Raw genomic sequence first — 5,478 nt, forward strand, 5'->3', positions numbered from 1 at the left:
ACACTAGACCCATGTGGGTATGATAGATGATGTATAAGTCGGAATGAACCATCCTTCTTTGGTACCATACCCACAGGTGACAACCTAAGGTTTTGGAGTGGTGAATGAATGAAGGGACCAGCAACCCTCCCTAAGCTTATTTCTTTGTTAATAGTGTGCATAGCCTCCTCTTGCAAACTGCAATGATTTAAGGTTTTTACAATTCGATGTCACCCTTGGGTCTTGGTAACAAAGTTCAAAACCCTCTCTAAACCCCTCTAATAATTCTAAAGGTGCTAATTCATCTGGATAGTTAGCCAAGTATCGAGATAAAACGGAAATACTAATAGGGGAGGGGGCAATATCCCCGAGGTCTAAATTGCTGGGTTGTTTATGGGGCCCTAAAGCGCTGGGGTTGTGGGGGTCTAGTAATGGTAGCTGGGGTGGATGGTACTCTGGACAAGCGAGGACGCCAGGATGGTGAAGCACTGGGTGGTCTGCAAATTGAATCAAAACCTGAACCACGTCTGCATTTGACATAAGGATGATTCAAGGAACACAAGATACACTCGTTCTTGTATTGACATGCAGTTTTGCTACATTGACCTTTATAGTTAAACTCTTAACATCTTAAGGGAGTGGCTTGTGACACCGACCCTTGGACAGCGAGTGGGCTGTACATGTATAACAGCCACAACTCTTGATCAACAACAGCAAATGACATACCGGGGTTGCGTTCTTTTTTCAAACGGAATTGAATGTCGTAATCCCTCCAGCCAAGTGCCTTGGATCGACTGGCCCCTAGTCTGATAGTGTGCATGTATTTAAACAGGGAAGCACTACATTCTGGGTGTGCCAATACGTAAATTGAGGCATAGATAAAAAATGCATCGGTCCACACCTGAATATCTGAAATGACCCTGGGTTTGCATTTTGATGATAAAGTTAAGTTGCCTCCTTGCATAGAAAAATATTTAGTATCGTCATTAGGATCAGAATCATAACTCCGATCAACCAAAAGCCCTAAATTAATGTACTCGCCATTGGCAATTTTGAGTTTGAGATTATTGGAGACATTATGCCCAAGTTCATTCTGATAACTCGGCACCTGTGAATTGTTGGAGGTAGCTACTGTGGTTGATAAATCAGTACCTGAGTGGTCGCTGTCTGTTGGTGCCTCTTGGACCATCAGGGGGTTAGGGGACTCCATCCTCTGAGAGAGCACAGCGACTACCGCCTGCGTCACCTCATTCAGTTGCTCCCTGGACAAGGCCCTAGTTGGCGCCGAGTTGTAAAAAGTAGATGAAGCCTCTTGTTGTAGGGGGTACGGTTCGTGGAGGGTAGGAGAATCAGCAGGTACATGTACATTTTGCTGTAGACCGTCCGTGCTGGACGGGGTGACGCGCCTCTTTCCACGTGGTCTCGGCACGGCGCGGGTTGGGGCATCTTGTTGTTTCCTTTTAGGCATTTTCTTTCACTCAATTGAAATATAAAATAGATTCAATAACATAGCGGTTTGCCAAAAATAAATAAGTAGATAAACTAGGTTTTTTAAGACTAATGAAATACGGCGTGTCACACGAATCGTAATGGCGACTGTGCAGCATCCGAAAAATTAAAACCAATCCAAGCTAAATCTACATTTCAATTTGCCATCGGGGACTGAAAAGTGTAATACAAAGGCTAGAGTTTCATCAGATACCTGGATCAACAACTTTTTCAACAGAAAATTGAAATCGCGACGAATATTGCAAACATATTCGGCTCACACAAAAACACGTCTTACCTGCTGAATTTTTCTAGCTGAATGTGACGAAAGCGCAATATGACGTCATAAGAGCTAACCGCCGACAGTTACGGGCAGCACTAAAAAACCCGGTAACGACTTGTGATCGTCAATGTAGCAAAACGAGTGGATACAAGATTAAATAATCTGAGAATAGATAGAATCATGAACGAGCAGCAAATCAATATACGTTTCCCTTTGATAAATGGATTTAACCCCAAGTGGTTAAATCTTAATAATGCTTTTATTTTAGAAAATCCTAAAGATGAATTTTTCAAAAAAAAATTCAAAGCTAATATTTAACTTTATTTGGAAAAAACGAGAAAGAATCAAAAGAAATACACTTATAGGCAAAATTGAGCAAGGAGGTATTGGTATAATTGATATCGAAAGTAAATTCTATGCTGTCAAAGCATCATGGATAAGTAGAATATTAGATGTAGAAAGTGTTGCACATAGAACTCTCAATAATATTTTGCAGCAATATAATATCTCTATTTTTGATGTTTTAAAAAAGTCTGAGAATAACTTTTTAGATTCAATTTTTTTCAAAATGTTAAAACTCCCCCCTTTCTATGGAAATATATTTTCAGCTTTTAATAAATCCAAAAAGCCATTGGACATAAAAACTTTAAAGAGAGACGAGTTCCTTAGTCAGTTTATCTGGAACAACAGACTCTTTCAATATGAATCAAAAACATTGTGTTTTGAAAATTGGATACAGAGTGGAATTTTATATATTAAAGATATTTTTGATGAACATGGCGAAATGCATACTATAATGTACTTTGCAGATAAATTGAGAAAGAGAAATAACATTTTTTGTGAATATATTTTGCTTAAAAAGGCAATTAAAATCTATAAAGAAAAATTTGACTGTAATTATTCAAAATACATTAATATAAAACCTGATGTACATTTTTTGTTTAGAAATGATGTTGTAAAATCAGCTAAAAATGTTAAAAGTAAATTTTACTACTCGGTGTTTATAAATATGAAGTTTCAAAAACCATTGTATGAAAATAGATGGAAAAATTGTTTTAATATCAGATATTCTAGTTGGGAAAATGTCTATATCACAAAAATTAAAAAAAAGTATGAAAAAAGAATAGCAGAATTTAACTATAAACTACTTAATGGTATTTTGAACAATAATGTATATGTAAGCAAATGGAACAAAGACGTGTCTCCATTATGTGAAAGATGCAATGTAGATGAAGACATAAAACATCTTTTGTTTGAATGCAAAATTGTTAAGCATATTTGGGAGAAAATTAGCTCCTTTTTGAAGTTTGAAATTACATGGAAAACTATTGTACTCGGATACTATAATGAAATCAGTGAAAAAACATCCATTTTGAATAACCTTGTATCTTTTATAAGTTTTACTATATATAAATATAAAATGAAATGTAGACTACAGAAGGAGAAAATGTTGGAGCAAGATCTCCTACATAAACTTAAATATGAAATTCTTATTCAGAATATGGTAGTTGTCAATATTGGCAAGAATAGACACGATTTCTATAAGAATGCAGGAAACTGTTTGTAATTTTGAAATGAATATATTCTGATAGATAGGCATTGTGAAATAAATTTTTGATATGCATTATGAATTGAAATTTCATAATTTATATGATTGTTGTGATGTGGAATTTATTTTGATGTATATATGAAATACACTATGATTATTATGATGTATGTACAATTTTCTTATTATGGGCCGGCACGAGCCGGCCCATTCTATGAAATAAGAATTTGAGAAGTGTATGAGTTTCTGCGGGATGAGTGTGTATTTTTTTTTAAGTCGGATTACTGATTATCATGATACGTTTTCATTTTGTATGTAAAGTAATTCGGTGGTGTTTTTTAAACATTTGTTTTTTTTTTGTTGTTGTTGTTTTTTTTTGTGTGTAACACACAGGTCACGTGCGCTTATCTGCTGACCTATTTATAGAGGTGGCGTCATTTTTTTGTTTTGTTGAAAAATGCATAATTCCAAGGGTGCTAAAGAATGTTTTGATTATTGCATTATACTGTTTTGTTAAATATTGTCACAGGTTGTGCCAATAAAATTTTCAATCTTGAATAAATCTGATTTATTTCATAGCGAAAGGTTATGATATTTGGATAACCCAAATTAAATGTCACAGTTTTAATATGGAAAGTGTGAAATTAAATTAATGCAGTATTCATGCAACAGTCATTGGTTGAATTATTTTGCACATTAGAAAATGTTTGCTTAATATATTCAAGTGATAAAAGCTCAATATTTTCCAATAATGAACATTGTAAATATTCATCAAACTTATAACATCCAAGGAGCAGAATAACCCATATCTATTATTTTGAGGTCATTCAGATGAGGCTTGTAAGCCATGGTCCTGTGTCACGATAGGCGTTAGCACGATAAAGAACCCTCACTGCTCAATTCGCCCGAAGGTGACGTCTCTATAAGAGTGAAAAATTCGAGAATGAGACGTAAAGCAGCATATAAACACATTATTCTGAGGTCACAATGGTTTAAGGTTAAGGTTCAGACTGCTCTTTAAAAAAGTCCACTGGAGAACCTTTGCCTACTGGACATACACGTAGTTCACAGATCTTTAAGGAGTAACAGATTACTGTTCATTTTGTATGTTAATGGGTCGAATTTGGACACTTGTCCAATCAATATGTTTACGAGACAGTTTTAGTTTATGGAAACAATGATACTCTCTTGGAAATTTGTTCGGCCCATCACTTTGGTGCGTGCACCAATGTTTCTTGTGCATGATATGTATTTTGAAATGCATCACTATTATTATCATGTATGCATTATATGAAATGGAAAAATGAATTTTTCTGATCTTTCTGATGTATGATATGCATTATGATTGTTATGATGTATGTTTGCATTATGAAATAAGTATTTTAAATAAAAGATAAAAAAAAAAAAAAAAAAAAAAAAAAACCCATAAATTTTACAGTTTTTGGCCCACAATTAAGGTCCCTTAGGGTGGCGGGAGGTCATAAAATTTACAATTTCCGGTCTCCTTCACCTACAAATGCTACATACCAAATTTGGTCAAAATTGGCCAAGTAATTTCTGGGAAGAAGTTGTTAACGGACGACGCCGGACGCACACCAATTGCAATGAGTAAACTCAGGTGACCTAAAAAGTCAGCTGTAATCCTAATTTTGACTGAGATCCGATTGGAGGATCCATGATTGTTAAAAGCAGAATGGATTCCTAGGTACATGCATGACAACCTCTTAAAGAAAGCGAGATAACTTCTGAAAATACTGAAAATAACTTTTGGGAGCTGGCGATTTCTCATTTCCAAATCAAGGGTTTGTGTTCCATCACATTTGTCACAAACTTACACAAGTTACGTTTCATAGAGGGCGGTCACTAATGATAAACATAATTTTGATATAGGGTCGGAAAGTCTCGTTTACTTTCACTTTCGATTTACTACTTCCGGGCAGCAGTCGAAAAATCATTCTCTACCCAGAGTTCCGTGCGCTCCTCGCACTACACCTCTGTCAACGGCTTTTTATAGAAATCTTGTAAAAGTTTCCATTATCCAACATCTATGTTTTGGACTAAATATTTAGTCATATTATATGTTTTAGGTGCAATTAAATTGATGCTTACTGTAAATTGTTTAAAATCGCCATTTTCTGATCATAAATTTGAAACTACTTCGTAATATGCATATGAATGTAGG

At 35.1% G+C, this 5,478-nt stretch overlaps 1 pseudogene; it reads right to left on the bottom strand.

The window, feature by feature from the left end:
- Positions 1–370: 370 nt before the first annotated feature.
- Positions 371–1,447, bottom strand: LOC125669123 (uncharacterized; annotated as a pseudogene).
- Positions 1,448–5,478: the final 4,031 nt, after the last annotated feature.

This window comes from Ostrea edulis, chromosome 4 (genome assembly GCF_947568905.1).
Source record: "Ostrea edulis chromosome 4, xbOstEdul1.1, whole genome shotgun sequence".
Lineage (NCBI taxonomy): Eukaryota > Metazoa > Mollusca > Bivalvia > Ostreida > Ostreidae > Ostrea > Ostrea edulis.